General features: G+C 42.7%; 1 protein-coding gene across 2 annotated transcripts in view; it reads left to right on the top strand.

The window, feature by feature from the left end:
• Positions 1-1,032: 1,032 nt before the first annotated feature.
• Positions 1,033-18,244, top strand: part of LOC127581819 (uncharacterized) — a 29,697-nt gene continuing 12,485 nt past the window's right edge. The window contains exon 1 of one of the 2 annotated variants that reach the window (XM_052036569.1): positions 1,033-1,221. The gene's annotated coding sequence lies outside the window, so the exon portion shown is untranslated. Of the gene's footprint in view, positions 1,222-12,234; positions 12,299-18,244 lie in introns of those variants that run through there. The other variant, XM_052036568.1, reaches the window with a different exon arrangement.

Below are 18,244 nucleotides of genomic sequence, written 5' to 3'. Positions count from 1 at the left end.
TTCTGCCTAGTCCCATCTACCTGCACCTGGACCATATCCCTCCAAACCCCTCCCATCCATGCACCTATCCAAATTTCTCTTAAATGTTACAATTGAATCTGCATCTACTACTTCTGCTGGCAGCTCATTCCACACTTGCACCACCCTCTGAGTGAAGAAGTTTCCCCTCAGATTCCCCTTAAATATTTCACTTTTCACTCTAAACCTATGTCCTCTAGTTCCAGTCTCACCCAACCTTGGAGCGGGCGGGGGGGGGGGGGGGGGTGGGGGGAAGCCTGCTATCTATACCCATCATAATTTTGTATACCTCTATAAGATCTCCCCTGTTCAAGTTTGTTGTTGTCATAGGCTACATACACAAGGTATAGATGCCATGAAAATTAGGTTTGTGCAGCAGCGGAGTACACTAGAAGATGAGGACAAACATAAGTTACAATAAACTTAACATAAGTTATACATAACTTACACATGTATATTTTTAACCATTCCTGTGATGTACCATAGCTCTTCAATGCACTTTTTCCTTTACTCACATTACACTCAAAGACATGATGTGGAAGAGTTGTGTGTTCAGATAGGAGCCTGAGGTGAGCAGAGTTTTCTGAACTGTAGGTTGACATTCACCTCAACCCAGGCCCCTGCTGGTGATTTAAGGTAAGAGTAAAGTAAGGAAACAGGAGGAGGAGGTGACTTTATGGCCCCTTGAAATAAAAACAGAAAATGCTGGAAGTTGGTCAGGCAGCATCTGTGGAAAGTGAGAACAGTTAACATTAAAAGTCACGGACCTTTTGTCAGAACTGGGAAAGATAGAAAACAAGTTAGTGTTAAGTTGCAGAGAAGATAAGGGACAGGATAAAAGGAATATCGCCGATAGGGTGAGGCTTGGGTAACCATGGTGATCAGCTGTTGATAAACCTATCTGCTTGATGGATTAATGAGGGCAGTTCCAGAGAGAGAACACAAACAGAAGCACGTAATATGCAGAGCTGTGAAATATGTGAAATGCAGAGCTGTAGGAAAAGTCCAGCAAGTCACCCCCCGTTAGTGGAGAGAGGAAAAACTTGGTCACTGTTACGGATGGACATCCCACTGCAGAACCGGCCACTGCTGAAATAAACAGAGCACGGGTTCCCTGAAATTCTTACGCAAGGAACAACAGCTCAGCTTCTCTCTGGCCACATTACAGCCTTCTGCCCTCAAAATCAACTTCAGCATTGTCAGGTAACTTTGCATAGTGTAGCGGTTAGCGTAACACTATTATGGTGCCAGCGACTCGGGTTCAATTCTGGCCGCTGTCTGTAAGGAGTTTGTACGTTCTCCCTGTGTCTACGTGGGTTTCCTCCGGGTGCTCTGGTTTCCTCCCACATTCCAAAGACGTACGGGTTAGGAAGTTGTGGGCATGCTATGTTGGTGCCGGAAGCGTGGCGACACTTGCAGGCTGTCCCCAGAACACTCAACGCAAAAGGTGCATTTCACTGTGTGTTTCAATGTACATGTGACTAATAAAGGTATCCTATCCTATCCTATCCTATCCTATTTTCTGTTTGTCAAAGCTCTGCAGCAGAATTGCAAAGATCCATAACCCTGTGAGTAAAGAAGAAGCTCACCTTTGTCCTAGGTACCAGGCCCATTCTGTCACCATGTATCCTGAGGACACAACCTCTGTGTGAAGTGTGTCATCACCTGCTGATACCTTTCCTCACCTATCTAGAGGTGATATCTATAGGTATCTCTGGCACAAATGTGCCAGAGGGTCCTGCCAGGTGACAGTGGGTACGCCCAAAGTGTTCCATTCTGCCTTGGGCTACTGCCACTTTAAACTCACGCAAATATTTGCTGCCTTTATTTCAACTTCTATTCACCTCCACACCATGCTCATTGTCTGTATTGACTTCTGTTCTGGCAAAGTCTCAACTGCAAACTTCTTATCCAATGTTCAAGTTTGTGGCCTTCCCTCTGCCCTTCCCAACAAGGTCTGAGTCACAGGTTTAACAGTAGGTTAATGGAATGTTGTTTGGCTACTTGGATGCTGGGTGACAACCACAGCTTGGTGATTGAATGACATTTGCAGATGGTTGCAAAGGATTGAGAGATTATCTCATTCCATTCTATCTAACAATACGTGGTTCAGTTTTCAAATTCCAATGAAACCCAATCACTTGGCACATGGCAGTATAATACAAATGCAAAAAAAAGCATGTATTTTTTTTTACATTTTTATTATACCTTTCAAGAAAAAGCAAAAGCTCTGAGTCAAAATGACTTGTGTTTCAGTCCCATTTTAATCATTTGAGCACAAAATCTAGGCATGCAGTCCAGGCCCAGTACTGAATGAGTGCCTTGCTGTGGGAAGCAGGGCTAAAAGTTGGATTGTTGTCAGATATTAATGTCAGGGAGCACTGCTGCAAGCTTCAGTGGTGTGTGACATTTTGGGCTTGAATAGGAGTTGCATATGTTTACAAATGGAACTGTGCTGTCCATGGCTGGGACGGGGTCAGGGGCTCGATTAAGATCAGGGCTGGAATGCAATCAGGTGAGGGTCTGGGGTGAGGTGATGGTGATTCAGAGGCAGAGAGGAGGGCTGGAAATCAGGCTTATTGTTGGAGGTAGGTAGAGCATGGGCGTCAGGCTAACAATCGGGACTGGGCGTTTGTGTGTGTGGGAGGCGATTGAGTTTGAGATGGAGGGCAACGGGTGATCAGGGAAGGGGGATGGTGGATGGCCGTTCAGTACTATGGTTGAGGACATTTTGGCAATCAGGATCCAGGCCAAGGAGAAATTCAGTGAATAGGAAAGTAGTTGGGGTGGGGGAAGGGGTAACATTGGGACCTTCACGAGGGGGTTGGAGTCTGTTTATGTCAGAACTGGCCTTTTCTGATGTAAGGTCATCCACTTCAACTCACTTTTATCTGTCTCCACAGATGCTGCTTGATCTGCTGGGTATTTCCAGCAATTGCCTCTGTTCCAGTTTTCCAGCAAATTCTGTGCTCTGCCTCCGGCTTGTTCTTTTGTTGTCATCATCCTCTCTCTAATCACCCTCAGTCATCTATTAGCAAGATGGTTCCAGCCCTCCTCTGTCCCTGACAAGTATTGTCTCACCTGGACAACCTTGGTCTCCAGCCTATCACAGACATTCCCCCTTCTTTCCACTCTTCCCACTCTCCGCAACTTGAAACGCACTTCCTTCCTCACCTGTCCAGTTCTGTTGTTGGCCTGAAATGTTAACTATTCTCCTCTCTCTACGGATGCTGCCTGACCCACTAAATATTTCCAGCACTTGCTGTTTTTATTCCATTTTCAGTGTTCCCGTGAGTTATGGTGTCATAGAGTTATAGAGTCATGCAACCCAACTGGTCCATGCAGAACAAGTTGCCCATGTAAGCTAGTTCTATTTTCCACGTTATGCCCAGAACCATCAAAACCTTTCCTATCCCCATACCTGTGCAAGTACCTTTTAAATGTTGTTAATGTACCTGCCTCAACCACTTCCTCTGGCAGCTCATTCCATTTACCAACCACCCTCTGGGTGAAGAAGTTTTTCCTCAGATTCCTATTAAATCTCTCCCCCTCACCTTAAACCTATACCCTCTAGTTCTTGATTTCCCAACCCTGGGAAAAAGACTATGCACATTGACCCTATCTATGCCCCTCATGATTTTATACACCTCTATGAGATCACCCCTCACTTTCCTACACTCCAATGAAAACAGTCCCAATCTGCCCAACCTCTCTCCATAACTCACTCCCTTGAGTCCTGGCAACATCCTTGTAAATCTCCTCTGCGTTCATTCCAGCTTAATGACATATTTTCTCTAGCAGGGTGACCAGAACTGTACACAATATTGCAAATGCAGCCTCACCAACACTGTGGGAGTTTGGTACGACTAAGTTAGCTGCTGCATTTCTTATGTTACAACAAAAAAAATACTTAATTTACTGTGAAGTATTTTGGAACATCCTGAACTTGTCAAGACTAACGCATAAATATGAAGCAAAAAACAATCTGCTGGAGGACTTCAGAGGGTTGAGCAGCATCTGTGGGAGAGAAGGAATTGTCGATGTTTCGGGTCAAAACCCTGCAGTCCTGATTTTCAATAATTAATTACAGTATCATTTGTTTAATGTCAAGTACTATATTTCTAGATGCGAAGATTATTTTTTAATGCCCAATTCAAATCCCTGAGAGAGCTAGGGTAAATAGGTCATTTTCAGATTGACATTCAGTAACTGCTTGGGGTGCCACAAAGATCAGTGCTGGGCCTCAACTATTTACAGTCTTGAGGTTTAGAAAGACATGGGTCAAATGTGAGCAAATGGGACTAGCTTAGATGGGAACTTTGGTCAGCATGGACCAGTTGGGCTGAAGGGTCTGTTTCCTGCTGTGTGACTCTATTTCTCTAACATTCTGAAAGGGATTGACAGGGACAATGCCGAGAGGATGCCTCCCCTACTGGGGGTATCTAGAACTAGGGACATAATTTGAAAATAAAGGGTTGCCCATTTTAAGACAATGGTGAGGGTCATTGTAATTCTCTATCTCAGGGAGAGATAAGACAAGATTTCTTTATTAGTCCCATGTACATCAAAACACACAGTGAAATGCATCACTGCGTAGTAAGTTCTGGGGGCAGCCCGCAAGTGTCACCACACTTCCGTCGCCAAAGTAGCATGCCCACAACTACCTAACCTGTACGTCTTTAGAATGTGGGAGGAAACCGGAGCACCCGGAGGAAACCCACGCAGACATGGGGAAAACGTACAAACTCCTTACAGACAGCGGCTGGAATTGAACCCGGGTCGCTGGTGCTGTAATAACATTACACTGACCGCTGTGCTACCGTCACTGAATAGATCATTCTTGTCCATTACAGAAATCAAGATTTTAAACCTATTTTGTTTAACTAACTGAGATTAAATTCCTGTGCTGTCATAATAGGATATGGACTCATGTACTAGAGTATTATTCTAGGCCTTGCCTATTCCCAAGTCCACTATGCTACAGTTCTAGTTCAACCCCACACCAGAGACACAAAGCTGTTGCAGTGGCCACACCCAAGGTTAATTGCTAATTTCTACCAGACATCACTGGGTTAAATTTACGGGAGAGGCGCCAAATGTTCTTTTAACTCGGGATGAAGTACTGTAGGCCATAAGGAATCCTGGTCTTGGGATTTGTTGCTCGGATACAGTGTTGGACAAATATCCCATCCTTCAACATTGCGACCAAAGCAGCACTGGGCAATTGCCATAAAGCAATAACAAGTCTGCCTTTAATGCACAAGATGAACCTGAAGGTTTGTTGACTTCAGGCAAACATAAACTGTGAGCAACACCCTGTGGTATAATGTCATTGACATGAACCCTGCCCTGGTTACAATTCTGTGGGTGGTTACTCTCAAACAAACTCAGAAGACACAGCATGCTGCTTGCGTCATGCATCGTAGGAGAGACTTGGCTACCTTTACTGAAAAGTCAGACATACCCTTTCTAATGACAGGGTGGGTGTACTGCAGGAACATGGTTTAATTTTTAACTGCCTCTGTCTCATCCCCACCTCACCACCTTGGTTAAGGAATGTAGCTTCTCTCCTACCAATGTGGCTCGGGTTAATTAATCTGGTGGACACCAGGAGAGCCCTATCCTGCTGAGTTACATAATGGTTACTAGTTGATTATTATGGTTACTAATTGAGCCATATGGGTAACTGCAAATAAATGGTGCATTTCTACAGTACATTAGCACATGTCATGTTCTTGGGTTGTTCATTGCACTTTACTGCCAATGATAATTTTTAAACAAAAAATTACTAGTCACTGTAATAATTTGCAAGGTCCTTTAAAAAAGGCAATGAAATAAGAGCCAAATAATACGTTTTTACTGCCAGTGCAATTGGTAACCAGAGGACACAGACTTAAGTTAACTGGTGAAAAAATTGAGAAGAGAAAAGGAGAATTGTTTCAAGACAATGAGTTGCTATGGTCTACAGTGAGTTTTCACAAGCTCGGGAAGATGCAAGTGCTCAGAGCAAATGAAACCAGGTTAGTTACCCAGTGCTTGGTGTTGACTAGTCACCAATAGCACCCTCTAGTGGACATTACCTGCTACAACCCTGAGACGAGTTAAAGGTCCAGCTCTTGCACCACCCCTCCACCTCCCCTCCATCTTTCAGTCCAGATGAGGAGTCTCGACTCAAAATGTCGACTGTCCATTTCCCTCCATAGATGCTTCCTGACCCGCTGAGTTCCTCCAGCGTTTTGTGTGTTGCTCCAGATTGCAGCATCTGCAGTCTCTTGTGTCTCCAGATCTTGCTGGCCCGTTCCCCCTACATCGTCACCATGGTTTCCTCATCCCCAGACTTACCTGGGACAAATGTGGAGGGCCAACCTCACTGGCTCAAAGCATCCTGGAGTATTCTGGGAAGTCAAGTCAGCTGAGGGCCCAGTGTTGAGAGGGAGCTGTTGTATGGGCCTGCAAAGACTAAGTCCTGGCCACAGAAATGACTGAAAGGACACAAGTGCTGCAGGAGATAAATTAAACTTAAAAATCTTCTGCAAGGCTTGAGAACTTCTAAGTAAGTATAGCTTAAATAAACAACTTTAAGGAAACAATTACAAACTTGAGGATTAAAAGCAGAAGATGCTGGAAACACTCAGCAGGTCAGGCAGCATTTGTGGAGACAGAACCAGAGTTAACATTTTAGGTTGAAGACTCTTTGTCGGGTTAGTTGCTGCATCCACCACAGGTGAGGCACACTGTTCAGGAGAGGTGAGGCAAGATATCCAAGACAAGTGAGCCACTGACTGCATCCATCACAGATGAGGTGCATTGTCCAGGACAGGTGAGCAAGTGTCCAGGGAAGCTGATGTGCTGTGCACAGGAGAGGTGAAGAAAGTGCCTTGTCCAATCCATTCCACCCGCACCCTCTCTGCAACCTAATCCAGACCTGTTTTCTCTCTTTCTCAGTTCTAATGAAGATTTTCTTTCCACCGCTGCTGGCTGATAGCCTGAATGTTTCCAGCAATTTCTGTTTTATTTCTGCTTTCCTGATATTCATTAACTTTAGGAATGTGTTGGCAAACTCATATCAAGTCAATCAGCAGTTGGTAACAAGCAGCAGTTTCTTACTTAGGACTTTGCTTCTAATATTACTCTGCTTTATTGCAATGAAAAGTGCTTTGTTCGACAATTCCTGTGGAAAGTATAAGATTACGTTTCTTCCCGAATAGTTTCAGGTAACTTTTCAATAATCTGTTGCTTCCATAGAGTGTAATTTTAGGGCAAAGCCACTGTTGATCTTTTCTGTCACCCAAGATGTTACCTCAATGTCATTGACTAAAATAACTAATAAATATGTACCCCTTCCAAAGGAGCACAACCCCAACAAAGAATGAGTATGTATACATTACAGTGATTTTAACTTTGAAAAAAAGCTAGAGCAGCTAACTTTAACAGTTGTTTGATTAACAAACCAGCTTTAGAAAGACAACACAACACAATGTAAGCCGCACTCCTCCGGCTATAAGGGAGTGTTGCTGCTGAAATAGTGGATACAACGTTGATGGGAGAGAGGAAAGCGAGTACTCCTGGAGCACAGGTTGATGAAGAATTTAGTGTAAAGGGGCTGCAGATACTCACCAATGCTACAGTCTAAACCTGCTGGCAGGAGACTGCATTGGAGGTTCCGATAAGGAATATTACTCTACAACTGCAGTCTGGGGAAGCCAGAACTTCTGGAAGATCTCCTCACCTGCTCTGCCTGCTCCATTGATCTGAAGATAATGTAGACGAAGTGTAATATCCATGGTCACTGGCAACAGTACACCAGGTGGTAGTGCGGACTGTGAAGAGGAGACAGAATGGTTTCGGGGATGAAAGGCAGGCTAAGTGAATGAGAAAGTGTGTGGTGGATGGATTATAATCTGCAGAAATGTAAGGTCATCCACTTTGGTCAAAAAATGTTGAAAGGTGGAGTATTGGTGTGAAACTGAAAGATTTGGTGATCAGTAGAACGTGGGTGTGTCCTTGCACATGAATCAGTAAAGGTTCAGTGATGCAGATTCCGCAAGCAATTACAAAGGCAAAAGGTACATGAGGTGAGGTTAAACAGACTAGGTTTGTACTCTCTTGAGTTTAGAACAATGAGAGGTGATCTCACTGAAACGTGCATCTTTAAGGACTTGACTGGGCGGGTGTGGAGCTGATGTTTCCCTGAGCTGGGGTGTCTGGAACAGGAGTCAAAATAGGGGTTTGGTCATTCAGGACAAAGATGAGAAGAAATTATTTTCCACAAAGAATGTACAGTGTCTTTGGATTTCACTAATCAGAAAGGTTATGGAAGCTCAACCATATTCAACTCAGAGATTGATTTTTTTTAGATATTAAGGGAATCACGGGATATGGGTTTAGCGCAGGAAAGTGATATGAGGCAAAAGACCAACCGTGATTTTATGGAATAGCAGAGCAAGCAAGAGGGGCCGAATAGCCTACTTGTGTTTTTCTCTGATTGAGTATGAAGATTGGTGATATCCAGAATGCAGCAGTGAGCCACAAATAATGTGATGTGGCAGATCTCAGGAGCAATGACTGCTTGGAATGATCCCAACACCAGGAAGATGAGAATGACTATGCCTTGGCCTCCAGGAATAAAACAGTCCAGGCACAGGTGTTTGAGACGTAGGAGATTGGTATTGGTATTGGTATTGGTATTGGTTTATTATTTTCACTTGTACCAAGGTACAGTGAAAAACTTGTCTTGCATCCCTATCATACAGATCAATTCATTACACAGTGCAGATACATTGAATTAGTACAGAGTGCATTGAGGTAGTACAGGTAAAAACAGTAACAGTACAGAGTAAAGTGTCACAGCTACAGAGAAAGTGCAGTGCAGGTAAACAATAAGGTGCAAGGTCACACTACTCAGTGAAGATACTGGATGCACTGGAATGCATCAGGACTACAGGGTTTAGACCTGAAACGTCAACAATTCCTTTCTTCCCACAGATGCTGCTTGACTCACTGAGTTCCTCCAGCAGATTGTTTGTTAACATTTCAATGTAACCTGGCAAAGGTCCCAAAATGCTTAACATTAGATTCAGGGGTGTTCCTATTCAGGTGTTTGAGGTGATTAAAGTGGTTGACATAGGGGAAAGAAGGAAATTGTTTAAGTTAGTGGGAGCCTTAACACACAGCTTTACAAATTACAAGAATAGTAAGCCAGTCAACCCCCTGAATCTGTGCTGACATTTAATAAGATTATGGCTGATCTGACAGTAACCTCACTTTGTAGTGGTCTATCATTTCCCTACTTTTCAAGCACCTATCAAGCTCTGGCTTAAAAATATTCAAGGACCTTCAACACCCTTTGAGGAAGAAAGTTCCAAAAACTTACAACTGTTTGAGAGAAAAAAATCCCCATCTCTGTCTGAAATGGGAAATCCCTTATTTTGAAACATTAATTGCTGTTTCAATGTTATTCAACAATTGTTCAACATTAATTGCTCTTTCATACAATGTTCAATGTATGTTTCAATCCAGTCACCTCTCACTCCTCCAAACTCATAGAGTCATAGTGACACAGCATGGAAACAGGACCTTCGGCCCAACTGGTCCATCATGACCAAGGTGCCCATCCAAGCTAGTCCCATTTGCCAGCATTTGGCCCATAACCTTCTAAACCTTTCCTGTCCATGTACCTGTCCAACTGTGTTTTAAAAGTTGTAATTGTACCTGCCTCAACCACTTCCTTTGGCAGCTCATTCCACATACATACCACCCTTTGTGTAAAAAAGTTGGCCCTCAAGTTCTTATTAAATCTTTCCCCTCTCCATCAGGTATAGGCCTGGCCTGGCCAACCTTTCCCAATAAGGCAGCCTGCCCATTCTGGTTATTAACCAGTAAACCTCTCAACTGCTCCCAACGTGTTAATATTCTTCATTAAATAAGAGCAATATAGTACTCCAGATATAGTCTCACCAACATCCTACAGAACTGGGGCATAACCTCCATACTTTTGCATTCAATACCTTTTACAATAAACATCCATTAGCTTTCCTAATTATTTACAGAACCTTCATACTAATCTTTTGTAAATAATGCACTGGGACACCCAGGTCCCTCTACATCCCAGAGCTCTGCTGTCCGTCAACATGGGTGCCCCAGGGGTCAGTGTCGGGACCTCTGTTATTCATTACATATGTAAATGATTTGGATATGAATGTACATGGCACGATTAGCAAGTTTGCTGATGATACTAAATTAGCGGGTCTTGTTGATAGTAAAACAAGTTACAATGAATTGTGGAGAGATCTTAATTAGTTAGGGAGATGGGCTGAGGAACGGCAAATGGACTTCTACTTAGATAAGTGTGAGGTGATGCAGTTTGAACAGTCAAACCAGGGTAGGACTTATACAGTGAATAGCAGGGCACTGACGAGTGTTGTGGAACAGAGGGACCTGGGAGTACAAGTGCACAGTTCACTGAAAGTGGACAAGCAAGTAGACAAGGTGGTGAAGAAGGTGCTTAGCATGCTGGCCTTCATCAGTCAGGGCATCCAGTTTAGGAGTAGGGACATAATGTTACAGTTATATAAGTTGTTAGTGAGGCCACACTTGCAGTATTGTGTACAGTTTTGGTCACCCTGATATAGGAAAGACATTGTCAGGCTGCAGAAGGTGCAGAAGAGATTTACGAGGATGCTGCCTGCACTAGAGAGCCTGAGTTACAGGGAGAGGTTGGCCACGCTGGGTCTGTATTACTTGGAGTGCAGGAGAATGAGGGGTGAACACATAGAAGTTTATAAAATCATGAGGGGTATGGATAAGGTGGATAGTCATCGTCTTTTCCCTAGGGTTGGGGAGTCCATAACTAGAGGGCACAGATACAAGGTGAGGGGAGAGATTTAAAAGAGACCTGAGAGGTAACTTCTTTATGCAGAAGGTAGTGAGTTGCTGGAATGAGCTGCCAGAGGAAGTGGTCAAGGTGGGTACAATTGCAACAGCTAAGAGGTATTTGGATAGGTACATGGAGGGGAGGGGCTTGGAGGGTTATGAGCTGAACGCGGGCAACTGGCTCTAGCAGGGAGGAAGCAGTGGTCGGCATGGACCTGTTGGGTTGAAGGGCTTGTTTCTGTGCTGTATTACTCTGCGACTCCACTCTAACATTTGGGTAATATGTTTCTTTTCTTATTTTTTTCCCGACAAAATGGGGAATTTCTCATTTTCCCATATAATAATCCATTATCTATTCACAACCGATCTATATCCCTTTGTAAGCTCCTTATGTCCTCTTCACTATTTACTTTCCTACCCATCTTTATGTCATCAGCTAATTTAGCAATCATTCCTTCAGCATTTTCATCCAGGTCATTCATATACTGTACATCATAAAGAGTTGAAGCAGCTGTACCACCCCCTATGTTCAAGATGATGTCACGGAGAACTTTTTCTCACAGAGAATAGAGGAAACGCAGAAATCTCTTCCCCACATCCCACTGAGGCTGAGTGAGGGTAGGGTATTAAGGGTTACAGAATCTAGACAAGTGGAGGGAGTTAACCACTGAATCAGCCTTGTTCACACTGAGTGACAGGACATGTTTGAGTGGGCAATTGGTCTCCACCTCTCCTTAGGAAAGGAGCCGTCAGTAATTGTTTAAAATATAAGGAAATAAAAATGTAAAAAATGCAAACCTGATCCACTCTTTTCAGATCACGGCAGTGAATGTTCATTTTCAGATAATTTTCATTGGATTTAGAGTTATTAACCAATCACATTTGTCAATAAACTCTTGATTTAATAGGAGTGGCTGTAGAATGATTTACCTGTTTTAGATTTCTTTTTCTAACACTTGAAGCCAACGTTTGACAAAGCTGTGTGTAGCTAAGTGCCCCACCCTTGCATACGTCTTTGTGAAACAGAACTATGGTTTTCAGATTAATGTACCCTGACACCTAAGCTTATCCTTCTCTATAGTCATTGACTATAAATAGCAGCAAGAAGTTCATTTTCCTTGTTCCTTATTGACTCCCAGAGAAGTGCTTTATTACTGGTTCTCTTAAGTTTGAAAAGATAACAGAAGTAAAACATCATTCTTGCCATGTGAACTTCTCCTTGCTTTGAATTTTTAATGGAAGGTGCATGAACTGCTGACAAAGCTGAGCTTCCTCCTCCCCCCCCTCCAATATATAACCTGCTGATTCCGGCTTTGGGTCATTGTTTGGTTGTGGTTTGAATCAGTGAAAGACAAGGCGGACAGGTATACTGCACAGAGTGAAGTTAAAGTTGCTCACAAAGATCAAGGTGAGTTCAATAAATTAAATAATTACTGTATGTGGAATGAAAGACTAACTGTAATCAAGAAGGAGGGAAAGAAGGAAAGGAAAAAAAAGGCCTGCATTCATACTGCATCATTACAGCCAGTGAAGTACTCGACTGAACTGTAGTAACGCACGGTAGGCACAGTAGCGTAATGCTAATATAGCGCCAGTGACCCAGGTTCAATTCCGCCCACTGTCTTTAAGGAGTTTGTAGGTTCTCCCCGTGCCTGCGTGGGTTTCCTCCCACATTCCAAAGACGTACGGGTTAGGAAGCTGTGGGCATGCTATGTTGGCGCTGGAAGCGAGGCAACACTTACGGGCTGCCCCCCAGAACACTCTACGCAAAAGATGCTTTTTGCTGTGTGTTTCAATGTACATGTGACTGATAAGACATCTTATTTTATAACATAGGGAAGACAACTTGGGAAGAACAAAGTCCTAGAAACAGCAATGAGATAATGGCCAGAGAATGGGTTTAATTGATTGAAAGTTAAATATTGGCTCATGTCCTGGGAATAATTCACCTGTTTGTTAGAAGTGTGTCCTAAAATCTTTCAGTTCCCCTGAAGGGAGATGGACACTCTAAACTCTGAGTCTCAACCAAAGGACAGTCTAACAGCTCAGACAGTGCCATGCTCCCTCGGTACTGCACTGGAACTCCTGCCCAGACTCTAGTGCTTGAAACCACAGTCTTCTGACTGTGTTGATCCTTTGATATTGTATGGACAGGCTACTCGAGTCGATTTACAAACCTCAGAAAATTCACTGATTTAAAGTTTTGTTCCTGCTGGAAGATTTGCACAATATCAACCAGTCACCTGATGAGGATACTTAATGTTTGCTCACAGTGAATGGTGTGTATAAATGAATAGATACATTACAAAGGGGGTGCTGTGCTGATGGAGGGGCAGGAAGGAAGGGTGCTGTATCATTAGGACCTCGGTATTGAGATAGTGATTAATTGTTAGTGGTTCAAAACCGAGGGAATGTTGTCAGAAGGTAGAACTGAAAGTAAACAGCAATGACAGAAGCTCAATACTGAGACAGTGCTGTATGGTGAGACGGGCATTTCTAAGAGAATACTGCAATGTCAGTGAGTGAATATGTTGAGAGCATCACAGTGTCCGAGAGTCCGTGGTGGAAAACTAAGGGAATGTTGCAGCGTCAGAAGGACAATGTGAGAGTCATGCTGCAAAGGTGGAGAGTCAATCTCATGATGTAAGATTCTATGATTAACTTCTTGAAAGTCTCCAAAAGAAGTTGCCCCTGTTCATACTTCCTTTGTAACAAGGAAGTTAGAGGAACAATTTTATCTTTATTAATCTTAAACATACGTAGAGATTATATATAGCGTAGAAACTGAAAACTGAAAAGATTGGAACGAGATGTCAGAAGTAGTTTGGTGCACTTGCCTCACCAGATCACCTGTTCAGAGCATTCAACAGAAGATGATTTTCCACCCAAAGAGTTTAAATTCCTGATTCCAGCATTTCCCATCAATCATGAGTCATAATTTATCTGCTGTTGAAGCATGAGAGCTAAACACGCAAGCACACAAAATTCAAATGGGAAAAATTAAGGATTAAGAAACGAGCCTGATCCAACCAGACAGGTTAACATGACTCTCTATTTCAAAAGAAAGAACAAAGTGGATTTATTTATCATCTTTAATGACCCTCAGGATATTCCAAAACACTTTCTAGTCAATGAAATATTTTTCAAGTGTCATCACTTGTGAACGATGTAGGGAAATGGTATCAAGTGAATTTTTCCAAGAAAGAGGCGTTTGTGGAGCAGGGGTATTAAAGGATATTAAACAAAGGCAAGTAAATGGTACTGAGGTATAAATCAGTCATGATCTAATTGAATGACAGGACTGGCTCAAAGCGATGAATGGCCTTTTGTTCTTCCCGTGGCTTTGACCTTGCAATGGACAGTGGATAGATCAACACAGAGCCCATTGGGTGAGTTTCTGAAAGGAATAGAACCAATGGAATACACTGAGCCCTCTCACAATGTTGTATCCCAGCAAAAGTCAGTAGCTTCAGGGAGAAAGATCTGAAACCTTTTTGTGAGCATTGATATAAATTATTTTTCCCCAGAGATTTTAACTAATTATAACCTGTTTAACAAGGCTGGAATATTGGTCTTAAACAAAACCTCAAATCTCACCTGGACTCACCCATCACCTGGACTCACCTGTCACCTGCCAGCCTGTGATCCTCTCCCTCCCCCAACCTTCTTATTCTGGCTTCTGCCCTCTTCCTTTCCAGTCCTGATGAAGGGTCTCATCCTGGAATATCAGCTGTATATTTCCCTCCATAGATGCTACCTGACCTGCTGAGCTCCTCCAATATTTTGTGTGTGTTCCTCCAGATTCCAGCATCTGCAGAATCTCTTGTGTCTCAAATTACATCTTTTGAATTTTATTAACTCCTCATGAATTACTCAGTCCAGATCTTTGTTTCAATTCTTTCTAAATTATAATAAGTAACTGTGTATCTTCAATGACAAGTGGAAGTCAATTTCATTGAGAAGTAGATGTTAACAAACCAACACCTTGTTACTGGTGTACATCAAAACTTTGGCACACCATTTTATCCAGCAGCTCTAAATGATATTTCATATTGTCTTCTGAGTGTTTCAGTGGACATTAATTATTGCATACCATTATTTAATAGGTACCCCAACCGACATTTCTCCCTCAAGTAATACCATCAAAAGAAAGGATTAACTGGTTCCCCATCTCACTGCTCTTTGTGCAATCTCACTGCAAGTAAAGTGGTTTACAACAAAGCAAACAATCCTTGGACTTTCTATTCACCTGGATCTAGAGCAGGAAGGAATTATAGTATTGTGATAAGGCATATAAAATAATAAAAGGTCTGGACTGTGTATCTAACTGTTAGATTAGTTAAGTTTGACCAACTGGGCAAGAATAGGTGCCATCCATTTAAATTGCACAAGAGTAGATGCAGGCTGGATGTTAACTCTTCTTTCCCCAGACAGCAGTGAACCTCCGCAATCCACTGTGTACTAATGCAGCAGGTGCTGACTGTCTGCACGTCTTCAGAAGACATTTGGACTGGTTCCTGGTTGAGGCAGAGATTTCACTGCCAGTTGAAAGTTAATATTATATAACCATGGTTGGTGTAATCTATTGGAATGATTTCAATAACCTAAGAAGGTTCAAGAGGAATTTTCCAGCAATTTATTTATCCATTTTTAGGTCTGCTTTTTCTCCTGTGTTCCTTCTCTCCTGAGGCAGTGAATGGAGGAAAGTATACAGTTTTGATGCATGAAAGTTCATGAGTGTGGGGCAAGGTTGATTGAACAGCAGATCTGATCCTAGCTACCATAACACAGTTAGGAAAGCTTGAGCCCATTGCATGAATGGAAAAGGTGAAAATGTTAAAAATGCAACATTGTAAACCATTTGCCATTAAAGAACCAACAGGTGAATGGATGCAAGTTAGGACTAGGGCAGCCGGGTTTTGGATGACCTCAAGTTTACAGAGGGTAGAATGAGAGAGAGAGCAGCCAGAAATAAATTGGAATGGTTGTCTCTAAAGGTAACAAAGGCATGGATGGGCATTTCAGCAGAAAATGAGGTGAGCAAAGTCAATTATAGAGATAGGAATGGGTAATCTTAGTGATAGGGCGAATATGGTTTGAAATTAATCAGGGTCAAATATGACAGCAAGGTTATGAACCATCTGGATCATTATTAGACATTCGTCTGGAAGAAGGATGGTGCTGTTGCCTAGGGAACATACTTTATAATGTGGACCAAAGGTAATGGTTTGGTACTTCCCAATATTTAACTGGAAGAAATTGCTGCTCATCCAGTACTGGATATTGGATAGTTTAGGGAATGGTGGAAGGATGAAAAGAGTTTCTTGTGAGGTAGAGCTGGATGGCATTAGCATAATCAGACACAAGGACCTGTTGATCTCCTCCCATTCCTAGAAGTAATTCCCTTCAAAACTTGAGTTCACACAAGGGGAGTAACTGGTACTACCAAATGTCAGTACCTCCAAGAGCAGAGAAATCAGAATTCCCCGACCATCAAAGCCATATCCTCCTTTACTGAAAGGTGCAAACACAAATTTAGATATCAGCTTACAATTGGCTGATTGGGTAATTGATTGATTTCATCTGTATTCTCGTTGCATGATTATGTTTGTTTAACCACAATAACTGATTTCTTCTCTCCACAGTTTTTTGTGACAATCTACTTTAAAATTGGGGGGAAAAAAAGTCAATCAGTAGTGACTTTAGAGGGCAGGAAAAAAAGGAGAATATGAACTAAAGTAAAAAAAAGTGAAAGAATGGTGTTGACAGAAGTTTGATACAGGTTATATGTAGGGAAAGGAGATGGGTTAATTGTTCCAGCACAACCAGCTCCTGTTCAACCTTAGTTCCCATGGCAAGGGGATTTCCTTTACACCAGTTTAAAGGTAAACTGATGAGCAATTGTTTATTGATTTTACTGGGATCACTCAGTGCACTTTTTACTGTGCACTTTGAATTTTTAAAATCTCCTGATCATATTTAAGACTCAGAAATAAATGGTTGAGCTGGGGTGAGGGGCTGGAAGGTGGAAGGGAAGGAAATAGACCTGGTGTTTTGGGAATAAGTTGTAGAAATCTTCAGAGGCCTTTGGAAAACTGGGGCCTGTCTATTTGCGATAGAGGTGAATCCCAACTAAAGAAAAAAAACTCTTCAATGAGTTTCCTGCTGAAGTTTGTGCAAAAACATTGTATCCTGCCTGCCTGCTTATGAAGGAACCCACTGGATACAATGACTGGAAAATATAAAGAACTTCTTTAAATGTTAGTGAAGCTGGACATTCCCCTCATTTCTTAGTTGATTTAGCAGAGAAACTGTTCCAGACTTGGACATGGAAGGAGGAAGTGGCCAGCAGTGCAGATCTAATGGACTTCATATTATTCAATTTTCCAAAATAACCATCTTGTGTTTGCTGCTTGTTAAATGGCAGTTGTACCTCTCCCTGCTTCAGTCTGAGGTTCCCACCTGTTTTAACAAGACCACTATCATCCCAGTACCTGAGAAAAACAAGGTAATGTGCATTGATGACTACCGACCAATGGCTCTGACCTCCACCATCATGAAGTGCTTCAAGAGGTCATGGCATGCATTAACTCCAGCCTCCCAGACAACCTTGACTCACGGCAATTTGCCTACCACTGAAACAGGTCTACAGTGGACGCCACCTCCCTGGCCCTACAATCATCTCTGGAGCATCTGAACAGTAAAGGCACCTACGTTAGACTATTGTTTATTGACTACAGCTCCGCCTTCAATACTATAATTCCAAGCAAACTCATCACCAAACTCAGAGACCTGGGACTCAACAGCTCCCTCTGCAAATGGATCCTTGACTTTCTGAACAACAGACCGCAATCAGTAAGGATAGGCAGCAACACCTCCAGCACAATTATTCTCAACACTGGTGCCCCACAAGGCTGTGTCCTCAGCCCTCTACTCTACTCCCTATATACTCATGACTGGTGGCCAGATTCTGCCCATTAACTCCATCTACAAGTTTGCAGATGATACCACTGTAATAGGCTGTATCTCAAATAACGATGAGTTGGAGTACAGGAAGGAGATAGAGAGCTTTAGTGACATGGTGTCATGACAACAACCTTTCCCTCAACATCAGCAAAACAAAAGACCTGGTCATTGACTTCAGGAAAGAGGGTGGTGTACATGCATCTGTCTACATCAATGGTGCTGAGGTCCAGAAGGTTGAGAGCTTCAAGTTCCTAGGAGTGAACATCACTAATAGCCTGTCTTGGTCCAACCACGTAGACACCACAGCCACAAAAGCTCACCAGCACCTCTGTTTCCTCAGGAGGCTACAGAAATTTGGCACATTCCCTTTGACACTCACCAACTTCTA

Source organism: Pristis pectinata, chromosome 22, assembly GCF_009764475.1.
Source record: "Pristis pectinata isolate sPriPec2 chromosome 22, sPriPec2.1.pri, whole genome shotgun sequence".
Lineage (NCBI taxonomy): Eukaryota > Metazoa > Chordata > Chondrichthyes > Rhinopristiformes > Pristidae > Pristis > Pristis pectinata.
This window is presented reverse-complemented; position numbering and strand designations above follow the sequence as displayed.